Raw genomic sequence first — 27856 nt, forward strand, 5'->3', positions numbered from 1 at the left:
ATAGATCATTAACAAGAAACTAATAGGTTTAATTAGACTATTAGAGTATCATATCTCCCAAAAAAACAGCTATATGATACTTGCATATAGTTGATAGATAATAATTCAAGCTATCACATAGAATGGATTGTCATACTTTGACCCTTGTCCTGAATAGTTATAACCCAAGAAGTGAAATCTTACATAAAATGAAATCTAATGAGCCCTTATGTGAGTATGTGAGTGTGTGTGTGTGTGTGTGTGTGTGTGTAAAAGTTTAGCCACCTTAACAGAGCAGCTAGTTGTACTGTTTTTCCTCCTGTAATTTGGGAGAAGGAAACCAAACTACAAGAAAACCTGTTACATTTTTATGGCTGGATTTCTAAAACATTTGACCTTTTTAAAAACTATATCCACCATAATACTATTTAACATTTCTTGTTTTTTTATAACAAAAACAAATTACAAGATGTTTTCTTTCATTTTTGATGGATTACACAAGTTTAAATTTTACTGTAAATTGTTTACTGAATGGCTAAAATAAAATATTGATTCACTAGCTGAGTATATGTTTATTGAACTGGATTTATTTTTTATTTCCTTTTTATAGTTTTCTCAGAATAGGGTTTTGCTTCTTTGAGCAAACATGGAGTGCAAAATATAGAAATGTTTACTAATTAGCCGCAATTAGCAAAAGCTAAGAAAACAAAACTACTTAGTTTTGTAATCCATGTCAAATAGCTTTAAAATTATCTAACATTTTAATAGCAAGCTACAGCTCACAATTAGTTCTTTTCTTTGTTATTTTTTACAATGTCTTAACATTAATATATAAATAAAAATAGTTTATTTTTTATGACTTGTGTAGATTCCAAAATACTTTTGGATAAAAAAAGTGGGGGAAGGTTCTTGACCTCCTACAAACAAACAAGCAAAAAGGATTTCCCATGTTGGTAATTTCTCATTCAGTACCCCTTGTGGGTTCCACTGGTTAAAGTTTTCCCAGTCTCCTGAACTTATTATCCCTAAAGGACAGGAAAGAGACAAACATTTTATGTCAATTATGGATAGAAAATCCTGGCTTGTCCCACCCAAATATCCAACTTGATTCCCAGTGGCCAAATTCCTGAGAGTATTTCATTTCTTGAAAGATGTAAATAAGCACCACATTGTCTTTGTCTTACTGCTTTCTTTTATTTTCTTTTTTCCACCCAAAGCAATTTTTCTAATTAATCTTTTTATTTTGAGATAATTGTACATTAACATGGAGGTGTAAAAAAAATAATACAGAAAGATCACATGTACTTTTTACCCAGTTTGCCCCAGTAGTAACCTCTTATAGAACTGTAATGCAATATCACAACCATGATACTGACATTGATAGAGTATCATGATACAAAACTGTTCTATCCCAGCAAAGATCCTTCATATCCCCCTTTTATAGCAACACCCACTTCCCTTCCACTCCTATCCCCTCAACTCCTGGCAACCACTAAACTACTCTTAATTTTTTTAATTATGTCATTTTGGGAATGTTACACAGAAAGAATCACACAGTATATAATCTATGAGGACTGGCTTTTTTCTATTAGCATAAGTCCCTGGAGATTCATCTATGTTATGTGTTAATCAATAGTTTGTTCTATCAGTATTTTCCATGTTATGTATATACCAAAGCTTGTTTAACAATTACCAGTTGAAGGATAAAGGACATCTAGGGTGGTAAAGTTTTGGCAATTGTGAATAAAGCTGATATAAACATTCATGTAAAAGTTTTTGTGTATGTGTGGGAATGTAAGAATTCATTTCTCTGGGATAAATGCCCAGGAGTGCAATTGCTGGGTCATATGGTAGTTGCTTATTTAGTTTTCTTTAAAAAATGACAAACTGTTTTGCGGAGTGACTATAGCATTTTACATTCCCACCGGTGATGCATAAATAATCCAGTTTCTTTGTATCCTCTCCAGCATTTGGCGTTGTCACTATTTTTTTTTTAAATTTTAGGCATTCTGATAGGTCTGTAGTGATATCTCATTGTGGTTTTAACTTGTACTTCCCAAATATTTAGTGATGTTGAACATGTTTTCATGTGCTCATTTGCCATCTTTACATCCTCTTTGATGAAATGTCTCTTTATGTCTTTTGCTCATTTTCAAATTTATTGCTTGGTTTTCTTACTGTTAAGTTTTGAGACACTATTTAAATTACTAGATAATAACCTAGATACTTCATTAAAATTTTATTTGATACTATTCTTTTGACAGACATATGGTTCACAAATATTTTCTTCCACTCTGTAACATTGCCTTTTTATCATTTTTAACAGAGTACTTCACAGAACAAAAGTTTTTAATTTTGATGAAGTCCAGTTCATCCATTTATTTCTTCAATGGTTTGTGATTTTGGTGTTAAGCCTAAGCCTAGATCCCCCAAGATTTCCTCAGTTTTTTAATTTTTTTCTAAAGCTTTTATGGTTTTACATTTTACATTTTTAAGTCCTTGATCCTTTCTGAATTAATTTTATTATATAAGGTGTGATACATAGTTCAACATTCATTAGTTTTGACTATCAATGTCCAGTTGTCCCAGCATCAGTTGTTGAAAAAGCTGTTTTTCCTCTATTGATTTGCTTTTACATTTTTGTACTCAGTTGGGAATATTTCTGTGGATATGTCTGAGTTAACTGTTCTATTTCATTTATATATGTGTCTCTCTCTCTCAACTAGCACCACTACTACCACACAATCTTAATGACCGTAGCTATATAATAAATTTTGAAATCACATGACTGACTCCTCCCATTCTGTTTTTTTCATTATTGTTTCAGCTATTCTAAGCCCTATTACTTTCCATACAAATTTAGAATAATTTTGCCCATATCTACAAAAAAATTACTGGAATTTTGATAGAAATGCTTTAAAAATTTATATCAATTTGGGGAGAATTGACATCTTTGCTATTTTTAATCTTCCATCCATGGACACAATGTGTCTCTCTAGTTATATCCCTTTTGATTCATCTCTTAAGTGTTCTATAGTTTTTGGCATATAAGTCCAGTACATGTTTTATTTTATTTATACCTAAGTACTTCATTTTTTAGTGATTGTAAATGATATTCTATTTTTTTTGTTTGTTTTTGTATTTTAACCTTAGTGTCCATGTGTTGATTGCTAGTTTATGAAAATGCTATTGATTCTTGTATGTTTATATTATATCCTGAAACCTTGCTGAACTCATAAGTTCTTGGAGGTTTTTTGTTTTTTTTGTTTGTTTGTTTTTGTGTGTGTGTGTGTGTGTGTGTGTGTGATTGTAAATTCCTTAAGATTTTCAATATACATATGGCATCTGCAAATAGTAGCAGTTTTATTTCTTTATATCCAATCTGCATACCTTTTCTTTTCTTTTCCTGCCTTATTGCACTGTCTAGGATTTCCAGCACTCTGTTGAATAAGAGTACTGTTTTTCCCCATAGGTAAGGTGTCATTTTGCTCTGCCTGCTCTCAAGATTTTCTCTTTGTGTTCAGTTTCTATAAGTATAAATATGATGTGTCTTGGTATGGATTTCTTTATGTTTATTCTATTTGGGGTTCACTCAACTTCTTGAATCTGTAGGTTTATGTTTTATGCAATATGTAGGACATTTTCAGACATTATTTATTTGAGTACTTTTTTTGATCTCACAATCAATTTCTTCTACAGGGACTTCAATAACATGAATGTGGAATCTTTTGTTATAGTCCCACAGGTCCTAGAACCTCTGTTCATTTTTCTTCTAGTCTATTTTCTCTCTGTTGTTCAGAATGAGTAATTTCTATTGTTCTATTTCCAATTCACCAATTTTTCACCTATCCCCTCCATTCTGCTCTTGAGACCATTCATTGCATTTTTATTTCCATTATTATATTTTTCGGTTCTGAAATTTCCAGTTGATTCTTTATATCTTCTAATTCTTTGCTGAGACTTTCTATTACATTACTGAGGCTTCCTATTTTTAAAAAATTTTGATTTAAGTGTATTTGTAATTATTTATTGAAGGATTTTTATCATTGCTGTTTACATAATTGTCAGATAATTCTAATATCACTATCATCTTGGTGTTGGTGTCTATTGATTTTTAAATTTATTTCGAGATTTTCCAATGCTTGGTATAACTAGTAGTTTCTAATTTAAACCTGGGCATTTTTGTATTTTATTTTTATGTAAGCCTTCTATTTTAGCTGGCTCTCTCTGGCACAACTCCATCAGAGGAAGGAGAGTGGGAATCACCTCATTGTTGCGAGGTGGTGGTAGAAATCTAGGTTCCGCACTCAGCTTTCACTGACACCCAAAGTGAAGGTATCTTAACTACTACTACATGGGTAGGAATTCCATGTTCTTCCATGGTCTCCATTGGCATAATGGTGGATGTGGTCTCAATATCACTTGGCAATGATGAATGATGAAAAGCCTTCTCTGACAGAACCCCAGTGGGAAGGTAGAGGGATGCCACATTACAGCTGGGTGGGGATAGATGTCCAGACACCCCACATGGTCTCCACTGATGCTGCAGAAGGATGGGAGGATCTGGTTCTCACTAACAACTGGCAAGGATAATAGTCTTGCCTTCCTATTTGGCTGTTTCTGATACCACCACGATAGGATGTTAGGGCGCCTTGTTATAGCATTCTAAGAATGAATGCCTAGGCTCCCTAATTGGTCTTGGTAGCATGGGCAGTGGTAGGGCCACAGCTTTTCTTGAGATGTTTGGCTGTAGTAGGGCAATTATTGTCTAAAAGTTTTCTATCTTGCTGGACTGCCACTTTGTTGGTCCTTTAGCTAGAGAGAGCAGGTCTTTGTTGAACTTTATTTTTGTCTGTGCTGGTTGCCATTCCCAGGTTTCTGGCTTGTTCAGCAACACATCTGAGATATATGAGACACAAAGAAAACCCAGGGAACTCAACACCATGTCATTCCTTGCTTCCTGAGGTCCTTAGCTTGTCTGCTTTTTTTTCTCTGCTTTTCAGAGTCTTCTTATGTTTGTTTTATACATCATACCCAGAGATTTCAGTTGTACATAGTAGAAGGAATAGGGGAAACTATATCTATTCCATATTCCCAGAAGCAGAAGGCTTCTAAAGCAATTTTTACAAATAAGAATTGTGTCCACCTGGGTACCTTCCTTATTGGTAAAAGGTAATTATCACTTTCAAGATCACTGAAACATCACAGGCCAGACTAGAGCTTATTCACAGTAGCTTTCATCTTATGGTAGTTCGATGTAGGCTGTTGGTGAAGATAAGTATTCTCTCAAACACATTTTTTTTATTGGTTAGTTGGAAGGCAGTAGAGTTTTTCAAAGTCTCCCTAGGTGATCAGAGAGATCACAAAAAAAAAAAAAAAACTGTCTTTTCTTTGATGGCAATAGACTCATTAGAATACACTAAAGAATTGCTCAGAGACTAGCAAGATAGGGCCAACTAAAGCAATGTAGGAAAAAGTACTCCCTTGTACTTGATGAACCCCGCTTTGGACAAAGGGTATCTCTATCCCTTGAACATCTACATCCATGGAGAGACCTGCTGAAGATTACTGCTACCAGTCTTGGAAGATTTACTATTAGACTCCGCTTGATACCATATTGAAGGGGCTGCCACCCAAAGCACAGGAATGTTAGATGAATGGTCTCCTCAATAATTACATAGCAATAACTGAATGTGTAACTACATGGCACCTTGTCAAAACTAGATAATAATTGCATGTTATTTTTTATTTCCCTTAACTAGTGCTATTATATCAGAGAAACAGCAAGATACTAAGTCATAATACTTTGTTGACTACATATTTATTTACTAAATAACCAGGTAGAACATAATTCTTTTAATAATATAAGACCCAGTAATTTCATTATTTTCTGTTTTGTGCTATGTGAAGTAAACGTCCTATTTTTTAACGATTCAAATGTCTTTTGGGGTTATTATTATTATTGTTATTTTGGTTATTATAGCTTTTTATTAACACTTGTGTTGCATTAAAGAGGCGCTTTACTCTATAATTGAATAGTGTAAATAATTTAGTATAGTTTCTGTCTTCCAGCATCCAGCTCTGTGTGTTAAAGAATTTTAAAGTTGATCATTTAGATTACAAGGAAAAATTGTCACTGAACACTGCCAAATCAAAGAAAATGTCACCAGTTCTAACAATTTCTGATAAATTTCCCCTTTTTGATTGAAATGTAAATATTGGATCCCATAGGATAACTAAAACCTGATTAACTTTACAGGGTGATTTTTTTCACTAAGTATCTATATGTACTGCATATCCCAAAACTTGCACCATATCCCCCATTCTGTGTTATGTAAAATTCTATAAACTTCCCCACTTCTTATCACCAGGCTCTATAGAACAAGCAAAAATAAATACTTGAATTAAATTACAGTCAACATTAATAGTCTGATTCTGTGAAAGCCAGAAAAGTGTTTTTTTCAGGTAGTCCTTATTTGAAATGAAGCAGTTTCATAGCAGGCAGACAACACTGGTGGCACACTAGGCTAGGCTTTCTTAATCCCAGCACTATTACATTTATGACCTGGAAGATTTTTTTGGAGGGGGGAAAGAGGATGTCCTGTGCTGTTTAGAAGCACCCCCTGCCTTCTACCAGCTGAATGCCAGTAATACTCCCCACCAGTTGTGATAATCCAAAATGGTTCCAGACATTGCCAAGTGTCCCCTGGGGACAAAATTGCCCCCAGTACTATGGTCCTATATATAATTTCAGTTTAAATAGAAGTTTAAAATAGTGCTCTCATGGAGATTACAATACAGTCAATTCTGCTACATATCATAGCCTATTAGTGAAGTGAAGCTATTGCAGGAGAAAATTTCCCAAATGGAAAGTTGCACCCCGAACCCTTTTGTAGTGAAGTGCAAATAGGGAGTTTTTGTCATTTCCTGAACCTCAGATTTCTAACCTGATATCAAAAGTATGGATCTATCATCCGATTGTTAGTGACCAAAACCAAAAGACATTAATTAATGTATAGGGAATAAAGGTAGAAAATAAAAAAAAATAATAATGAATACAAATACTACTAGATATTTTATCTGTAAGATTCCGTACTGATGCAATGTATGGGTAATAGGTAAATAATAAACTTAATGGAATTAAGAGACAGTAACCCCTCATTTTATAGGAAGTCCTAGAGTAGTTGGTAGCTGCTCTTCAGGTTATGAAATCAACTGCCATTGATTTCCTTGTCTTTTCCTTTCTTCCGAATTATTTAATATTAGGAGTCAACAAGGTAATAGCCACAGTGGCAAGAGTTAAGATCTAGAATCCCTGACACTTAAAACTGCACCCCCACCCCCAAATACCCAACTTTTATCAGAGAACAACAACTCTTACATCTTCCTTTGGCAAACTATAAGGTAACTAAGGCTAATTTATATTGCATATTACTTAAAAAGAAAAAGTAGAATAATTTATTCTAACAAGCAGAAACATTAGTGTTAAGATATGCATACCCAACCAAGAAAAGAGGAAATGGAGCATGAATGAAAAAGGCAAGGTATTATTTGGTTAGGGGATGAATTACATCCTCCAAGTATGTCAAGGGATGGCTTCCAAAAAAGTTCCTCTCTTTTTACTAGCATGTGATAGACAAAGTCATTTCTTTTTTTTTTTTTTTTTTTGTATGAATAATGATTTTATTTTTTATTTTATTTTATTTTTTTTTATTTTATTTTATTTTTTTTAAATTTTATTTTGTCGATATACATTGTAGCTGATTAATGCTCCCCATCACCAAAACCTCCCTCCCTTCTCCCTCCCCCCTCCCCCCCAACAATGTCCTTTCTGTTTGTTTGTTGTATCAACTTCAAATAATTGTGGTTGTTATATCTTCTTCCTCCCCGCCCCCCGGTTTGTGTGTGTATGTGTGTATGTGTGTGTGTGAATTTATATATTAATTTTTAGCTCCCTCCAATAAGTGAGAACATGTGGTATTTCTCTTTCTGTGCCTGACTTGTTTCACTTAATATAATTCTCTCAAGGTCCATCCATGTTGTTGCAAATGGCAGTATTTCATTCGTTTTTATAGCTGAGTAGTATTCCATTGTGTAGATGTACCACATTTTCCGTATCCACTCATCTGATGATGGGCATTTGGGCTGGTTCCAACTCTTGGCTATTGTAAAGAGTGCTGCAATGAACATTGGGGAACAGGTATACCTTCGACTTGATGATTTCCATTCCTCTGGGTATATTCCCAGCAGTGGGATGGCTGGGTCGTATGGTAGATCTATTTGCAATTGTTTAAGGAACCTCCATACCATTTTCCATAGAGGCTGCACCATTTTGCAGTCCCACCAACAATGTATGAGAGTTCCTTTTTCTCCGCAGCCTCGCCAGCATTTATCGTTCATAGTCTTTTGGATTTTAGCCATCCTAACTGGGGTTAGATGGTATCTCAATGTGGTTTTGATTTGCATTTCCCGGATGCTGAGTGATGTTGAGCATTTTTTCATATGTCTGTTGGCCATTTGTATATCTTCCTTAGAGAAATGCCTACTTAGCTCTTTTGCCCATTTTTTAATTGGGTTGCTTGTTTTCTTCTTGTAAAGTTGTTTGAGTTCCTTATATATTCTGGATATTAATCCTTTGTCAGATGTATATTTTGCAAATATTTTCTCCCACTCTGTTGGTTGTCTTTTAACTCTTTTAATTGTTTCTTTTGCTGTGCAGAAGCTTTTTAGTTTGATATAATCCCATTTGTTTATTTTTCCTTTGGTTGCCCGTGCTTTTGGGGTCGTATTCATGAAGTCTGTGCCCAGTCCTATTTCCTGAAGTGTTTCCCCTATGTTTTCTTTAAGAAGTTTTATTGTCTCAGGGTGTATATTTAAATCCTTAATCCATTTTGAGTTGATTTTAGTATACGGTGAGTCATTTCTTAATTGCCCTCCACAGCTTCCAATCACCTAGACTTGTTTGCTATATGGAATCGTAAAGAAAGATGGATTAACAACAGAATGCAGCACTAAAATTCGCTTGGGGCTCTACTTAGTTTGTTATCTAGGTTATATGTCATGGCAGGTCAAGCACCTTTTTGGGAATCTTTTTTGTTACATCATAAGTTCCTTGATAGAGGAAACACAGACAACTCTATAATCTGAAGTCAGAAAGGTAACGACAAATTAAATACATTGTTAAAAGATCATTTTCAGAATAAGATAAAATCATTATTTTCATACAGATATAGAAATGAATTAAATATTTATTTATATGTATGATATGAAAGAACCCAGCAGATATAATAACTGCTTCAAAAGAAAAGTCAAAACAGCAAAATTTTTTTATGGAGTAAGGGAATGTTGGAATGACTTACGAATAGAGACAAAATTTTTTTCTAGGGTGAAGTAGGGAAATCAAATCTCTACCTAACAGTATATAATATACATATCAGTTTACCTACACTTTACAGGTAGATGCAAAATAGCTCAGACAATAAACAGGGCTAGAATTAAACCTGAAAAATGCGCTATAAATGATGCATAGTTTTTCATTGAAACATAATTTTTATGCCCTCCCTCTTAATCAAAATCTCAAAGAAAGATTATCATGATCATAAAATAAAATTTGTCTCATTAGATTTGAGTTGATTATTTACATAGGTGTAGCAAGTTTGTTAATTTGCCATATGGACCATCTTAAATTTGCTTTGATGGAAGTTTTCATGAGGAATCTCAGATCAGACTTTTAAAAGACTATTCTTTGTGGTCCTGAGGCTAGGAAACAAGGATTTTGCCTATAGTACCTATAAATTTGGGTGAATTCCTTCCTTCTTGAGGTTCTGAAAACATCCTAGGTTTCCTGGCCTGCCAGGAGGTGACCTTCGTTGTTCATCTGCAAGACTGAGAACACTGGAAGCTAAGTACCATGGTAGTTTCCCCAAGTGGGCTTAGTAAGCATTGGCTTGCTTCATAATGTCAGCCTTATTGCCTGAAAACTGTTTGGTCACATCTAATTGAATGAGCATAATTTTTAAGTATGACAACCTAGGTAAGTCTTTGGTTGTGTAACCAGTGTTTCCAATTATGTCCTAGTAAAAGGAGAACTAATTCTTATTGAATCTGTGCAAATAATTACATTGCTATGAATATAGTAATATTCAATAAGAGTTTTTGAATTCTGAAGGGGACAGACAGGGGAAATAAAATATTATTTACAAATGTTTTATTTTGGTTTACAAAAGCAGAGTCTACTAAATTATTATGAGTTATAGAAAGTGTAGGGCAGAAAGATGTGATATATTTCCTCATTCACCATAAGGGTCATAGCCAACACTCCTATAACAAAACACAGATTAACAAAAGAAAAGCATAACAAATTTATTTAATCAAAGTTTTATGTGACATGGGAGTCTTCAGAAGTAAAAACCCAAAATCCCAGGGAAAACTGTCTATTTTTATGTTTAGGTTCGATAAAGAACAATAGCCATATAGAAATGTAATTGGACAGAAGGGTATGATCTAATGATAATAGACTGAGGGGGAAATCCAGCAAGGCCTGTCTGTTCAGATTTTTCCTGGGCTCTCTGTGTAGCATTTTTTCCTCCTGGGGATGGGGCAGGACCCCTCTGGAATGAGGGTCATCAAGAAAGAAGGGAGACGGGAGAGAATGACCTTTCTAGGTTTTATGGCTTGCTTTGGGGAAAAGGGGTTCTAATTTCTAGGACCCGCTTTGGGGAAGAGGAATTCAGGTTTTCATGACTTGTTTGGGGGGAGAAATAAGGAATGGGAGATAGAAGAGCAGGAGACGGTCAGAAAGACCTTGCTTCTGAGACCTTTCCAATCTTCTTCAGTTAAAAGTACTCAGCATGTCAAGGTGCATACTTTGGGGTATCATGTTCTGAGTGCCAACAGTAGCTTAAGAGGAAAGAGGAGAAACTTGGTTATACATTCAGAAAATAGAACATTAAACTATCAACAATATTCCAAAAAAAATCATATCATGCACTCATGCAATTATTCTTGTTCCACAGGATCTTGTGTTAGCAGAAGCCTGTACTCGAAGTGCTTGGCATAATCCTTTTGCATGGGGCTCTGAGACAGTCTTTTTGTTGTTGAAGATGAAACACTCAGGCCTGTAGCTGATTGCAAATGTTCTTGGGGTAGTATCAGAGTAAAAGAGCAAAGAAAAACATCTATATATGACAAAATATTTAACATGGCTGTGGTTAATTTATTACTGATAACTTTCAAAATAAAAGACCTAATGAATGTTCATTACAAGACTAATGCAACTGACAAGGAAATTTGGTTGTTTCTTTGACATGCAAAACGAGATAGTAAAGTCAGCCCAGAAAAAGTTTCAGGTAGAATAATTATAAGCAGAGTGATTAACCCTATTTTCAAAGAAGACAGCGAACATTATATCTAATTTATAAAAATGGATGAATATAATCTTTACAGAGAAGAAATTCTTAAGATATAACATTATAATAAGCCTGACATAATATGCAATGAATATACCAAGCATATAGTAAAAATATAACAAGAGTATATCAATATCAAGTAAAGAGGTTCAGTAAATCTGGAGTGCATCCTAAACATCTATATATTAATAGAACTCCATAGGTAAATTATGTGAATCACCATTTGAAATCCACTGGCCTAGATGATGCTGGATTCAAATTAAAGAAACCAAGTGCGACCAAGTTAACATTTTTAAAGTAACTGAAATTATGACTCATAACATTTTACTGCTATCATCCAGTATCAGGCAAAGCACCACCAGGACTCTGATAAATAGAAACACATCATAGAGAGCAAGAGCTTTGACAAATTCCTTGGAACTTCCCACCCAGTATACAATTTCTGAAATAGCTATACCAATAATATTTTACCCATACAAATTTAACTTCGAGAAGGCTGAGTATCTCTTATGATTTAAAACTTCTTCTTATACAACTCATCAATAGTAACATATAAAATAAGCCTACTTGTGTTTATCACTTCTTTTTTCCCAAGATGAAGCAATATATCTTTGTGCCTTTCCACAGGGCTAAAAAGGTAGTTTTCAGTGTAAAAGATAACCTGGAAGTTTAATTTAATGTAATTTAATCTTACGTTTAGCATTAGATTTTCAGAAGGCAAAAATCAAAAATTGCCAGAGTATTTGAACATTTAAGATAGGAATTGAATAAAGGAGCCTGAGAAACTGTACTTGGCTACTCATTTCAAAATGATAATAAAACTATAGAAGACAAGATGATTGTAATAGGACTTAGCTCTTTCCTAAGTGAGAAACCTTCATTTTCTTAAATAATCAAGGACATTATAAAGTCAACATAAACCATAAAATGTTATTGGTACAACACAAATCTTTGTTATCTAAGCACATTAATAGAAAACAATAGCAACAACAATAACAACAACAATAACAAATAACCCTTCGTATAGTAGATGAAAGCAATGAGCCAAGGAAACAAGCCGATCAGAATTGTTAAGATATGTAATACAGTTCATAATTTTTCAAACTCATATACTATGAACCAAAGTAAATAGAATTGATTTCCAACTTTTGTCCTTCATTATGCACTTTCATGTTCTAGAATAAACTGACAATTTACTTTAGGACTGTTCTCAGGATGTCCAAGAGGTCAGAAATAATTTCATAATATTATTTAGCAATATGCAATATGTTTATTGTTACTTTTTTAAAGTCACAGTAAATTTTATTTTATTTTTTCTTCATCTTTTATTTTGTTTTATTTGTTTTATTTTTATTGAAACATATTGGATTATATGTATTTGTAGGGTACAGAGTTAAATGACTACATGTATACAATATGTGATGATCAAATCAGGATAATTAGTATATTCATCATACAAAACTTAATCATTGTTTGTGTCCATTAACCAGTTTCTTGATAACGCTCCCTTCCCCTTCCCCTTTCCCACCTCTAATAATCCTAGTACGGTTCTCTCCTTCTGAAAGTTAATTGCATTATTGTGATTTATCTTCCTTCCTTCCTTCCTTCCTTCCTTCCTTCCTTCCTTCCTTCCTTCCTTCCTTCCTTCCTTCCTTCCTTCTTTGTTTATATTTGACTGAGGACATGCAATATTTCTCTTTGTGTGCCTGTCTTATTTCACTTAACATAATCTTCTCCAAGCTCATACATGCTGCTAAGAATGGCAGAATTTCTCTCTCTCTCTCTCTCTTTTTTTTAATGGCTGAGTAGTATTCCACAAAGACCAATGGAACAGAATAGAGAACACAGAAATAAATCCGCATTCTTACAGCCAACTGTTATATTTGACAAAGGCAACAAGAACATACATTGGGAAGAAGACAGACTCTTTGATAAATAGTGCTGGGAAAACTGGATATTCATATGTAGGAGAATGAAATTAGACCTGTGTCTCTTGCCATATACCAAAATCAACTCAAAATGAAATAAAGACTTAAATATAAACCTGAAACTATAAAATTCCTAGAAGAAAACATAGGGGAAACACTTCAGGATGTAGGACTTGGCAAAGACTTCATGAATAAGACATCAAAAGCACAGACAATGAAAGAAAAAATAAACAGATGGGATTATATCAAACTAAAAAGTTTCTGCACAGCAAAGAAAATAACCGAGTGAAAAGACAACCTACAGAATGGGAGAAAATATTTTCAAACTAAGCATCCAACAAGGGATTAATATCCAGAATATATAAGAAATTCAAGCAACTTCACAGTAAAAAGCAAACAATACAATTAAAAATTGGGCAAAGGAGCTGAATAGACATTTCTCAAAGGAAGACATACAAATGGTTAACAGGTACATGAAAAAATGCTCAACATCACTGATCATCAGGGAAATGCTCCTCAAAACTATATTTAGATATCATCTCACCCCAGTTAGACTGGCTATTATAAAAAAGACAGAGAATAACAAATGCTGATGAGGATGCAGAGTAAAGGGAACTCTCTACACTATTGGTGGGAATGTAAGTTAGTGCAGTCATTATGGAAAACAGTATGGAGGTTCCTCAAACAAGTACAGGTAGAACTACCATATGCTCCAACAATCCCACTACTGTGTATATACCCAAAGGAATGGAAATCATCATGTTGAAGGGATACCTGCACTCTCTTGTTCATCGCAGCTCTATTTACAATAGCCAAGATGTGGACCCAACCTAAATGTCCATCAATGGATGACTGAATAATGAAAATGTGATATATATACACAATGGAACACTACTCAGCCATAAAAAAGCACAGTTGCTATCTTTGAATGCATCGTTAAGTGTATATATTTTTTAAAATTTCTCAGTTTTAATTTCTAATATAGTAAATATAAATAGAACCCACAAAAAAAAAGCTGTTTGGGGTCCTCAATAAGCTTTAAAAACAATGGGATTTGGAGACTAAAAACACAAAAAAATTCTTTAGAACAAAACAAGTATTTTTCTTGGAAAATAAAAATACGTTATACACAGTTGTATTTCTCTGCAAACATTGTTCCCACATAATCTCATTCACATGTATTAATGTTAATTTTCAATCAAAGTAATTTATATTTCACAGAGTAAACTTCGGATGGGGGTTGGATAACCCATCACCGTTGTCATCCAGCAGAGCTCACACACACCCATAATACAACTTTCTACAGCCACACTTTATACAGTTTCTCAAAGTGGCAAAATGTACATGTTCATTAACAGAGCCAGATATATTGTTTCTCTGTATCATATAAAAATAAGAAAGAAAAGCGTATAAGTTTATTATTACTTTTGTAATTCAGTGTGTCAGCATTTGATTTCACTTAAAAATGATCTAGATATCTAATGAACATCCATTAATTAACTCCAAATAATATCAGCTTAAGGTTTTAAGTTACCTAAAGATCTTGGAAATTATTTTCAAGTTGACATACTATAAAACATAATTACTGTTGAAATAAAGTTAGTCAGAATAATGATCCAATTTGATTAAACACAAATTTACATTTTGTGTAGTCTTAAACATTAAGTAGATATAAGGCTAGCTTATTTCATCAGTAAACCTGTATAAGTTTAGGAGAACATACCCAAGTAGAATAAAATCTACACTCATATTATACTCAATACTGATAAATCAGAAAAGACATAGCTCTTTTATTAAACCAAAAATATTAAATTAGTCTCATTTGCCAAGGAATTACCTAAATTATGTGAACTTGAATTCTTAAAAACATTTCCGAATTGGTTTCTGAATTCTGTGAGAATACTTATCAAATCTAACATGCCGAACTTATTAGAAATTCAAATATTTTATTTTCTGGGAATTTCAGAAATATATAAGCGCTCATTTCTATAAGGCAACCCTTTAATTTAAGATATTTTATATTCTAATATATTAATACCACCCAGATATATGAAAATAATACAACCTTTCTTAGTCTGCTCAGGCTTTCATAACAAAATACCATAAACTGAGTGGTTTAAACAAAAGAAACTTATTTCTCACAGTTCTGGTGTCTGGAAAGTCCAAGGTCAAAGTACCAGCTAGGTAAGTTTCTTTCTGAGGCCTCTACTTTTGGCTTATAGGCAGCTGCCATCATGCTATGGACTCACATGATTTATTCTTTTGTCACAGTCCTATCAAATTAGGGCTCCACCCTTATGATCTCATTTAACCTTAATTACCTTTTAATCACCCTATCTTCAGATGGAGTCACATTGGCTATTAGGGCTTCAACATGTGAATTTGGGGGGAACAGAATTCTGTCCATAGCACATTCTTACACAAAGAGAAATAAAGTTTCTTCTGAAGTACACTTAGACATGCAGACACAGTGAGAGCTTATAGCTCCAATTCTAAAATTTCAGCATAAGAGTAAGCACAGAAGCACATAACTTATTGGCCTATAGCAGATGATCTCTTCCCATTCTTCAGTTCTTAACTGACTTGAGCTCAAAATAGACAGACAATCAGAAAAGACTAAAAAAAAACAAACAAAAAAAAACAGATTCTCTATTGCCTCTCACCTAATAGACCCAAGGTCTCTATACAACTAATTAATCTGTTTACAGAGATCACCAAATGCTCAGGTCATAAAACCAAATTCCTAACCAAAAAGGCCAACAAACCAGATTCTCTGTTGTCTCTTGGCCAACAAATATCTCTATAATCCATTAATCCATTTACGGAGATCATTAATGATGAGACATAAAGCCAAATTCTTAACGGCAAGCACTTTATTGCCCATAAACAAACTAAAACTAAATTAATGGGGAGCATAATTAATACTCCAAAAACAGCACCAGCATAGTTCTATTTCCCCTTTGGATTCACCTCTGGGTGCAAAAAAAGACATGCCTGGGCTAAAACTGTTAAAAAGGAATTTTCAGATAAAGGTATCCTCATGACTCATATATGTCATAACTGATAAAGGAAAGTCAAAAAAGCATAAATGTATATAGAATAAAGTAGTGATATGAGAGGCAAATAGAAACAAAATGTTTTTTTCCATGAGAGAGGGTGGTATTAAGGGGAAGATAAATCAATTTAACCTCTACCAGGCAGGACAGAATTTACAATTTACAGTTACAAAATAGCTCAAGGACAGTGAACAGAGCTAGAATTAGACAAACCACAGTTTTCCACTTAAACATAGATTTCCAGTGAAACACAGTATTTTTTCTACAAGTAGAAATAGTTTAAACTGTTTTATATTTGAGTGCATTCTGTAATTAGTTTTGCTGGGAATATTGAAGATTACATTCCTAACAATGTGTTGTTCAGGCTGATCTTCAGCTAAGGTTAAATACCCTCACAGATGTGGTGGTAACAACCACGATCATCACTACAACCACCACCATTACAATCATCATAATAATTCTTACTCTTTACATATCACTTACGTTGTGCCAAGCATGCTTCTAAGCACTTTGCATACATTAATTTATTCCCCTTAACAACTCTAATTTCGGCACTAATATTATCTCTATTTTACAGGTAGAGAAACCAAAACACAGAGAATTGAAATAATCCATGGTTACACAGCTAGCGAGTGCTGGTAGTTAAGGCACTGAGAAGCTAGCTAGTTATTTGGAGAATCTCACCTGGGTTTTAATAAACTGATTAATATGCTCTAGATAGAAACTAAACATTCCTGAAATCCAAAAGATCTTCCATTCTTGCATTGGTTCACTGAATAATTAATTGAGTACTACTGTATCCCAGGTGCTGTGCTAAGTGATGCAAGTAGCTATGTAAGTAAACCAAAATCCATGGTTTTGAGTTCCCAGTCTTGGGAGGGAAACTGACATGCACTCAAACCATTACAAAGCAATATGCAATAATGAGAGCTACCTTTCCAAATAAAGGAATGCTGAATGAAGGAAAAGGTTGGAGAGATGGGCATGGGTGAGGTTGGAGAGGGCCTTGAATATCATTCTGAGCAACTTTGACTTTAACCTGAAGGCCAGGAAAAGCTATTGTAGGGTTTTAAGCAAGGGACTAACATAATCAGAATTGCATTTTAGAAAGATCCTTCTAATAGCAGTAGGGCAAAGTGATTGAATAGGCAGTGTGTCTGGATCCAGAGAGACCAATTTATCACTAATCTGATAATAATTTTAAAACTCAACATTTGGTGTACTATTTATTTGCTTAAAATTATGTGGATCAACAATTTGAGCTGTGCTCAGCTAGGCTATTATTCTGTAGGTCTCTCCTGGAGTGTCACCTACGAGTCTGATAATTTCTTTTAGCTGTTTTCTGGGCTTCTCTATCCTAGTGGGTTTTTATCTTTAAAAAGGGTAGCCCATGCCTCTTTACATGGTTATGGCAGGAAGAATAATGGTTCCCCAAAGGTTTCCATGCCCTAATCCCCAGAACCTGGGAACAAATTACCTTACATGTTTAAATAATCATCATAGATGTGACAAAGTTAAGGATCTTGAGATGGGGAAATTATCCTGGATAATTCAGACAGGCCCAGTCCAATCACAAGGTTACTTAGGGAGGCAGGAGGATCAGTGTCAGAAAAGAAGATGTGATGACAGAAGCAGAGGTGCGAGAGTTGGAAGAGATTTGAAAATGCTACAATCCTGACTTTGAAGCTGGAGGAAAAGCTCATGAGCCAAGGAGTACAGGTGGCCTATAGAGGCTGGAAAATGTAGGGAAATATTCTCCTCCAGAGATTCCACAAAGAAAGCAGCCCTGCTGAAATCCTGACTTTAATCCATTGAGATTAATTTTGGACTTCTGACCTTCAGAACTGTAAGATAAATTTGTCTTGTTTTAAGCCACTAAGTTTGTAGTAACTTGTTATAGCAGCAATAGGAAACTTATACACATGGCACTCTCAGAACAAAAGATTAAATAAAAGCAGAAGTTACAAGGCATCTGTTTAGTCTGTTTTTGTGTTGCGTAACACAATACTTGAGACTGGGTAATTTATAAAGAACTTAGGTTTATTTGGCTTATGATTCTGGGACAGCTGCATTTGGCTTGGGCCTCAGGCTGCTTCTACTCATGGTGGAAAGTGTCAGGCAGCCAATGGGTATGAGCAGATCACATGGCAAGAGGAAACGAGAGAGAGAGAGAGAGAGAGAGAGAGAGAGAGAGAGGGAGGGAGGGAGGGAGGGAGGGAGGGAGGGAGGGAGGGAGGGAGGGAGGGAGATCGCACCAGGGTCTATTAAACAACCAGCTCTTGCAGGAACTAATAGAGTGAGAACTCACTCACTACCCACCCCCCAGGGAGAGCATTAATCCATTCATGAGGGATCCACCCCCATGACTCAAACAGCTCCCAACACTGTTTTTCAGGAGGACAACACATCCAAACTCTATCAGCCTCCATAAAGCTCCGCTCAGAAGATACACAGTGTCACTTTTGCTCCATTGTATGGGTCAAAGTAAATTATTAGGCCAGTTCAGATTCAGGCATAGGGAAATAGAATCCATTTTCTGGTTAAAAAAGCTATGAAGAATTTATTGCCTTTTTGAATCCACCACAACAAGTTAGGAGGCAGAGTAATCCAGGTAAGAAATGAAAAGGACTTTAAGTTGCTATAGGAGGGATGGAAAAGAATGGAGAAGTTCACAAAATATTTAGTAGGTAAAACCACCAAAATTTGATGATTAAGTGAATATAAAAGTTGAGGGAAAACATATTTGATCCTCACATCAAAACTATGAAGTTAAGTAAACATTAACACCTACCTTTAGCAGAGCAGGAAACTGAAGCCCAGAAAAATTAAATGATTTGTCTGATGCCCTATACCTTGAATTAGAACACAAACTTGTCTTAGTCCACTTTGGGGTTGCTATAACAGAATACCCGAGACTGGGTTTTTATAAAGAGAAGAAGTTTATTTGGCTCACGATTCTGAAGCAGCTGCATCTAGCATGGGCCTCCGGCTGCTTCTACTCATGGCAGAAAGTGGCAGGGCAGCCAGTGGGTGCAAGGAAATCATGTGGTGAGAGACGATGTGAGAGAGAAGAGGGAAGTGCCAGGCTCTTTTAAACAATCATCTCTTGCAGGAATTAGTAGAGTGAGAATTCAATCATAACCACCACCACCACCAACCCCACCACCCCGCTCTGGAGAGAGCATTAATCTATTCATGAGAGATTCTCCCCCATGACCCAAACACCTTCCACTAGGCTCTACTTTCTAACACTGCCAAACTGGGGATCAGATTTCAACATGAGCTTTGTGGGGACAAACATATCCAAACTATATCATTCCTGAACCCCTGATCTTTTCTTCTGGCTGAACTGTGTTGCTTACATATCTCCATATCCCTGCCCCTCCTGAGATCCCAGATTAATAGAAATATGCCTCCATTTACTCTTTTATCTGAAATAAGTACCCTCGTTTACTTGCACTCATAGGATTTTATATAACTGGTACAGCAATATCAATACATTCCATGCTAGATAATATGGAAAAATTGAAGGAGAAACTAATAATGAAAATGCAGATCCAAATAAAGCCACCTTTTAGTAATCATGCCAGTAGAACACTAGGCATAAGATGCTGAGTTGACTAATATTTCATTTGGGGGAGATGTGGTTTATGAAAGGAGAAATGGCTTTTAAGACTTCTTTCCCTGGAAATGAGGGTTTTTATTCCCTCTCTTTCTCTTTCTCCTTGGGAATCATTAGTGAGTTGAGGAAGCAACAAACACCCAAAGTTGAGGAAGGTTAGCTTCATTTCTTAAAGCTATTATGTCATATGGCTAGTTTCCTTAGCAACTGTGTACATATCTCCCCACATACTATCTTGAAAATTGCAAAGACGAATACAGTAAGTGGTGGTGTTCTTAAGGTTATCAAAAAAATTCTTCTAAATGCTCCTACTTTGAATTTCCATATAAAAAGCTATATTCTAGATTTGTCTCAGTCCCAGTAGACAATTACTCTCACATTACTTTATGAATCAGTAGATAAGTGAGGTAATAAAGCAACAACAAAAAGTTATATTTCAGGGAAAATGTGTCAGATGCAAAGTAAACTTTCATAATGAAAATCCACATGCCACCAAGTACAGAGTATAGTGTAGTATAGAGTACACGTACACTTCCATGAGGCTTAAAGCTAAATGGTATTAGCCTGCAGACCTCTTTTTTTTTTATGGCAGGAAATCTAGCCAACATAGGATAAGTGTAGTTGCTATTATAAATGGTAGTTGCTATTATTATTATCATTAGAAGTTTATAGGAAACAATATAAAAAGAGAAATGCAGTTGCCTCTTTGGTAAGTATTATCCATGTCTAAGAAAACATAGCCTGTTTAGGCCCCAAGTTACAAAGCAAGTAGCTGTAATAATATAAAAGCTACCCCATGTGGAGCATTACTATGTGCTAAGGATTTTTTTTTTTTTTTTTTTTTTGACCAGTAAGGGGATCGCAACCCTCAGCACAGTGTCGTCCGCACCACCACATTCAGCCAGTGAGCGCACCGGCCATCCCTATATAGGATCTGAACCCAGGGCCTCGGCGCTACCAGTGCCGCACTCTCCCAAGTGAGCTACGGGGCCGGCCCTGTGCTAAGCATTTTAACATACCATCTCATTTAATCATCACAAAACCATTGTACAGTAGATACTATTACCTTAACAATTTTATAAATGAAGAAGTTGCAGTGGAGAGAATAATTGACTTGACCAAATACCCACAACTAGGAAGTGACAATGCTGGGAATTGACTCCAGGATTCAAATACATTTCTGCCCAACTCCAAAGCCACATACTTAAGTCAATTGCTTTTCAGCCAGTGCTTCAACATCAGCATACAATCTTCTCTAATGGTGTCCCATATAAGTTTAGGAGGAGAATTAGAGGACTGGGACATGGATCCCTGCTTAACTGCCACTTCTCTCCTAATCTTATTGCCTCTCAACCTATGTTTCTTGACTCTGTGCTTTGGAAAATTCAAACAACGTGTTACATTTCATGTAAGATGATCATCATCAATGTCATCATTACTATTATTAATATTTGTATAACACTCTGCACTTTGCAAAGTACACTTATCATTAGAGGTTGATTTGCTGTGAAGCTAATGCAACATAAGCCTTACAGACTCCCTCCAAACCCCTGTGAGTAGCCTTAGCAATGCTTTTGCCTGATCATATGTTTTTGTAAAATTTGCCAAAGGTATTTTCACTGAATTCAGTTTAGACACTTTCCCTCTTGTTTGGTGGCATTGGACTGACCATGGGCATTTTAAGGATCTAGCTAAGAAGTTCAGCTGGCAAAATATTTAATTTGGGTTTGTGGGATTCAGAGTTACTTCTGCAAATAGTTAAATTATGCTAGCCACCCCATTATCAAATGGCTTTCAAAAAATCATCCTACCACACCATGTGCTTACTAACTGAAGGATCCAAAGCTGCAGAACCAGAAGTGATTTCAGAACAATAATATGTCCTAAAGTGTTTGGCTACAGAAGTAGAAATGAATGTTAGAAAAATAAGTTTTAAAATATAGAGAGCTAGAACCAGTCTGTGGAAAATTATTCTATATTTAGAAGAAAACTGATAGAAAATTGACTTTAAAAATCAGCAGATGTTTTCCCAAATTTGGCAGCAACTGTCAAACTTTACATGACATTAGTAAGTTATGAAGTTGAAGGAAACTCTTAAACTTATCAATAATAGAAAAAAAATATTTCAATCAACCATGCTGGAGGAAAGATTGAATTATCTTTCCATTTTATTTATAGAAAATATAAAATTGTCATATGAAGAGAAAACCAAAGTGTATGCAATAAAAAAAATGCTAGGAATAAAAGTATTATAGAAGTGTGTCATGCAGTTAATTCATGAAAATATTATGAGGTTTGTTTCTATGGATTCTGTGATGTTTCTGGCATTTATTAGCTTTTAAGAATGTGTAATATAAAGTGGTTTCTTTTTCTCATTCTAAATAATATTTACTTTCATACTTAATTTTGTATTTCTAATTTTGTATTCTATATTTAAAGACACTCTCCTTCAAATTGTGTAAACTTTAGACCCACAAAACCTAGATTGGCTCCTATACATGCATCCTGTCATCTAACCCTCACAATATTCCTAGAAATATTGCATTTTAGAGATGGAAGAGATGCACCTCACTCATTCAGTGTTTTAGCAAACATTTATGAGGTCCTACTATGTGTCAGTTACTCTTCTGGGCTCTGGGGATGCAACAATAACAAAAATTCGTGCTCTTATAAATTATATATTCTAGTGACATTATAACAAATTATATAGATAAGTTGTTATTTATCCTGTTCCATAGAATTAAAAATAAGTAAATAATCTTGGACTTGAACCCAGGTGTTTTCCCTTCAGTTAATCTCTCTTTTTTTGATTAGCTCAATTTACCAAGGCTCTTACTTCATCTTCTTCATTCTTCTGTGGAATGAGGTTTGGATCCTATCCTCTCTAGGCTTGGAAAAATCTACACTTTCCCTATGACCTTCTCAAGGTTCCTAGTACAAAGTGATGCATTTCTTAAAGACGCTTACTTATTTTTAACATAGCCTTATTTTATCTCTTGGATGAAATTCACCCTGAAAATAAACTTGTTGGGCCTTTTTGTCCTTTTCTCTAGGTCACTGCTTAGATTACTTTTTGAGTTTCAAAGTTGCCGTCAGCTCATGTTGCAGAGACAGGTTCTTAGCCATCAATTTTTGCTTTCTAGGTAAAGGCGAATAGGTTACTCTTTTCAAATGTCTTCCGTCAGCCACTGAATTTCTCTCAGTAGTGTCTCAGCAGTATCTTTTAAAAAAATATTCTGGGTTTTGTTTTTGTTTTTCTTTTGCCAACAAAGTTTTTCTCTCTGGCAATTTCTCCCACTTTCCATTCATTGTGGAAGTGGCTGGTGTTAATAAAAAGGTAAATTCTCCCAAGGTTATAAAGCACAGTAAAAGCAGCAATATAAGTTGGAGTGGGCTAAGTTGTTCACTAACAGTCACTTTTCCTGCACTGCTTTTGGGTCCATCACTGCATTCAGAGAAAAGTGAGTACTGAAGTCAAGTTTCCTATACAAACCTGGCAGGGAGCTAAATCTGAAATTGAGGCAAGAGGAGTCTATTTTGACCTTCAATTATTGGAGATAACTGAGTCGTGTAACCTCTTCATTCTCCATTTTTAGGCAGAAACTTACACATCATCTGATTTTCTTCAAAGGTGTATATTGTAAAGAGAATTTCCCTAAATGACTCACCTACTCTTCCAGACTCAAATCCTATAATTTGATTTCCCTCATTCCAGCATAGCTGCCTATCATTCTCCAAGGCAGTAGGGGTTGAACTTCTCGGAAAGCACTTAAATCTCAGTGGGACTTTATGGTGACATTTTGCTAATGTGCTTTGGTAAACAAAACATACTAGGTTGTGAAACCAAAGTCCTTTTCTATGGCTTTGTTTTTTGTTTCAAACACGTCATTAAGAAAGAGAATATGCGCATTTTTTAATTGGGTTGCTTGTTTTCTTCTTGTACAGTTGTTTGAGTTCCTTATATATTCTGGATATTAATCCTTTGTCAGATATATATTTTGCAAATATTTTCTCCCACTCTGTTGGTTGTCTTTTAACTCTTTTAATTGTTTCTTTTGCTGTGCAGAAGCTTTTTAGTTTGATATAATCCCATTTGTTTATTTTTCCTTTGGTTGCCCATGCTTTTGGGGTCGTATTCATGAAGTCTGTGCCCAGTCCTATTTCCTGAAGTGTTTCTCCTATGTTTTCTTTAAGAAGTTTTATTGTTTCAGGGTGTATATTTAAATCCTTAATCCATTTTGAGTTAGCCAAGAGTTGGAACCAGCCCAAATGCCCATCATCGGATGAGTGGATACGGAAAATGTGGTACATCTACACAATGGAATACTACTCAGCTATAAAAACGAATGAAATACTGCCATTTGCAACAACATGGATGGACCTTGAGAGAATTATATTAAGTGAAACAAGTCAGGCACAGAAAGAGAAATACCACATGTTCTCACTTATTGGTGGGAGCTAAAAATTAATATATAAATTCACACACACACACACACACACACACACACACACAAACCGGGGGGGGGGGGGGAAGAAGATATAACAACTACAATTATTTGAAGTTGATACGACAAGCAAACAGAAAGGACATTGTTGGGGGGGAGGGGGGGAGGGAGAAGGGAGGGAGGTTTTGGTGATGGGGAGCAATAATCAGCCACAATGTATATCGACAAAATAAAATTAAAAAAAATAAATAAATAAAATAAAATAAAATAAAATAAAATAAAATAAAATAAAATAAAAAAGAAAGAGAATATGCGGAGCTTAACTGTTAACTATAGTCACCCTACTGTGTAATTGAACACCAGAACTTATTCCTCCTATCTAATTGTAATTTTGTACCTGTTGGACAACCTCTCCATGTTTTTGTTTTTGCCGTCCCCTTCCCAATCTCTGGTAACCACTGTTCTATTCTGTCTCTATGATATCAACTTATTTTCATATTGCACATATGAGTGAGATCATTTGGTATTTGTCTTTCTGTGCCTGACTTACTTCACTTAATATAATGTCCTCCAAATCCAACCATGTTGCTGCAAATGACATAATTTCATTCTATTTTATGGCTGAATAGTATTCAATTGTGCACATATACTATATATTTTTTATATTCATTCATCCATTGTTGGACACTTAAGTTGATTCCATATCTTGGCTATTGAGAGTTGTGCTGCACTAAACATGAGAGTGCAGTTACCTTTTCAACATACTGACTTCATTTCCTTTGGGTATATACCCAGTAGTGGGATTGCTGGATTTTATGGCAGTTCTATTTTCAATTTCTTGAGGAACCTCCATACTGTTTTCCATGATGGATGTGCTAGTTTACCCTCCCACTAACAAGTGTGCAAGTGTTATCTTTTCTCCACATCCTCGCCAATATTTGTTTTCTTTTGTCTTTTTGTTAATAGCCATTCTAGCTGGAGTGAGGTGGTATCTCATTGTTGTTTTGATTTTCATTTATCTGATGATTAATGATGTTGAGCCGAAGAGACCTTGAATAGCCAAAGCAATCCTGAAAAAAATGAACAAAGCTGGAGGCATCACACTACCTAACATCATTTTTTTTTAAATTGAAACAAAATTGATTGTATCTATCTGTGGGTTATATTGTTGTATATCAATACCTGTGTGCAATATGTGATGATCAAATCAGGATAATTAGTGTATTCAACATTGCACAATGTAATCATTTTTTTGTGGCCCTTTACCAATTTCTCGCTAATACTCCTCATCCCCTTTTCCACCTCTGGTGGCCTCAGTTCTATTCTATCTTTTTGAAAATTCAATGAATTATTTTGATTATTGTGTCTTTCTTTTTTGTTATTTGTTTATTTATTTATTTATTTATTTATTTTAGCCCCAGTGAGGATCTACCTTAAAAATAAATTGAAGTTTGAATATTGGAAACAACTTAATCTGTTACTCCTCTTCTTCCAGGAGTTTTTGAATTTTAATAAAGTGCAATCAAAAGTAAAATGCATTAACCTGAGGAAGAAGTGATAGATTGAATTTTAGGTATATGTAGGTCAATTAGGTTTGCAGGAAGAATGAAATGCATGGAAAAGGAAGAATAGAGTTTGAACCTTTGCATCATACCCCACATAGATAGTGATCTTATAGGCACGAATATGTGCGTAGCCCTTGAGACAATTCGTAGGGTGATTCTAAATCCACTGATTTAGATCTTTGACATCTGTTTCAGAAATGAATTTTCACAATAAAAACTATTGCTCTTTAAACAGACAGGCACAGAAAGTATTTATTATTTACTCTATTGCTACATTGAATTCCTGCAATTCCTATTACCAACTACGCAGTTGGTTTAAAATGTGTATGTCAGTACAGTCTACTTAGATCTATATCAAGCTGATCACTTCAGTGCAGCTGTGGGTTGATGTCCCAAGTCAAGGAAGAACTGGCTGCTTACCTGCCTGCCTGCCAAGTAGAGCAATTGTTATTTTTAGCTTAATAATTAACATCAATTTCATTACCAATAAATTTGATAATTTTAAGAGGACTTTCATAGATTCAAATGAAAAACTGTATCCTTAATTTTTACATTGATTCTGTGCTTGTGCTCTGCTCGTGGTATTGATGGTTGTTTGCTTTTGTTCTTATTTTGCTGTGTTTTCTTATTTTCAGAATTTTGTTCTTAGATTGCAAGAGTGACCTCTAGTGTGAAACATCTGTATAGTTATAATCTCAAGCTTCAGGAACCTTATTCAAACTTAATTTCTGCAGGTATTAGTGTTATATGAAATATAACTAGTAAGACCTTCATACATATGACAAATGTCATCCGAGAATAAAAACCCTAAGTCAGTTGTTTTCTTATTAGTGATCATATATTTTATCTCCAAACATTGGCTACCAAAGGACAGATTCATTCTGGGGGTTCTGAGATGGGAAGGACAACACTTTCACAAATGCCCTTGCAGAGAACTAGAGGTAAATTATGACATTCTTTATGAGCTGGATGTATTTCACTGCAGAAAAATTGTTCTGCAGGTTTCTTGTTGCCCCTGGCAATCCTGTTGTGAATAATTGGCTGGCACACTCACCTGTTCTCTTTCTTCTCCAGAGAAAGGAAATGTTTTCCTTACCACAACACTGTATAGATGCAAGGCGTAAAGAACACACTGTATTCTTCATGGGCAGAATTAAAGTAGACTTTAACTTATACCCTGCACACGAAGTCAACCAGAAAATTTGCAGTATGGTCAATAGCATTGCTTATTCCCCTATACAAGGTTAAATGGAAGCTTTATCTGCCTTTCAAGGGTTAGCTCCCCTTGCAATAAAAATAACAGTCCTTCACATTGGCATAGTGCTTCAAAACTTACAAGGCACTTTTACTTATCTAATTTTACTTCTTTCTCTGACCACCGTTAGGAAGTAGGCAATTTCTCCAGTTTCAGTGATGAAAAATAAGAGGACTGGTGAGGTAAAATGACATGTCCAAGGTCAAACACACTTAACAAAGAGTGGAGTTATAAGTCTTTGGATTACAAACTTAGTGTGTGTTTTCTCACAGCTGCTTCAGAGCCTAGCAGGTAGGCTTTGACAAAATAATGTATACTATTTTGTATTTGTAGTAAAACTGCCTACATATAAATTTCTATGAGACTTGAGAAAAGATCTAATTGTAAGGACCAAGGAAGGATTTTATGGGGGAGGTCACATATAGTTCAGTCTTTAACAAATTGAAGATGTGGACAGATGAGAAAAACCATTCCAAGTTAAGCAAAATCAGGGCAATGAGAAATTATGGGCAATATATGAGCATACTTGAAAAAGTCTGTGGAAAAAATGGAATTAAAAGATAATATGAATCTTTCCATGAACTTTTTGAAGTACCCT

At 35.0% G+C, this 27856-nt stretch overlaps 1 protein-coding gene across 1 annotated transcript in view; it reads left to right on the plus strand.

Annotated features, from left to right (window-relative positions):
* Positions 1–27856, plus strand: part of IL1RAPL2 (interleukin 1 receptor accessory protein like 2) — a 565961-nt gene that overhangs the window by 467629 nt on the left and 70476 nt on the right. The gene's annotated exons all lie outside the window — the stretch shown is intronic.

This window comes from Cynocephalus volans, chromosome X, assembly GCF_027409185.1.
Source record: "Cynocephalus volans isolate mCynVol1 chromosome X, mCynVol1.pri, whole genome shotgun sequence".
NCBI classification, from domain to species: Eukaryota; Metazoa; Chordata; class Mammalia; order Dermoptera; family Cynocephalidae; genus Cynocephalus; species Cynocephalus volans.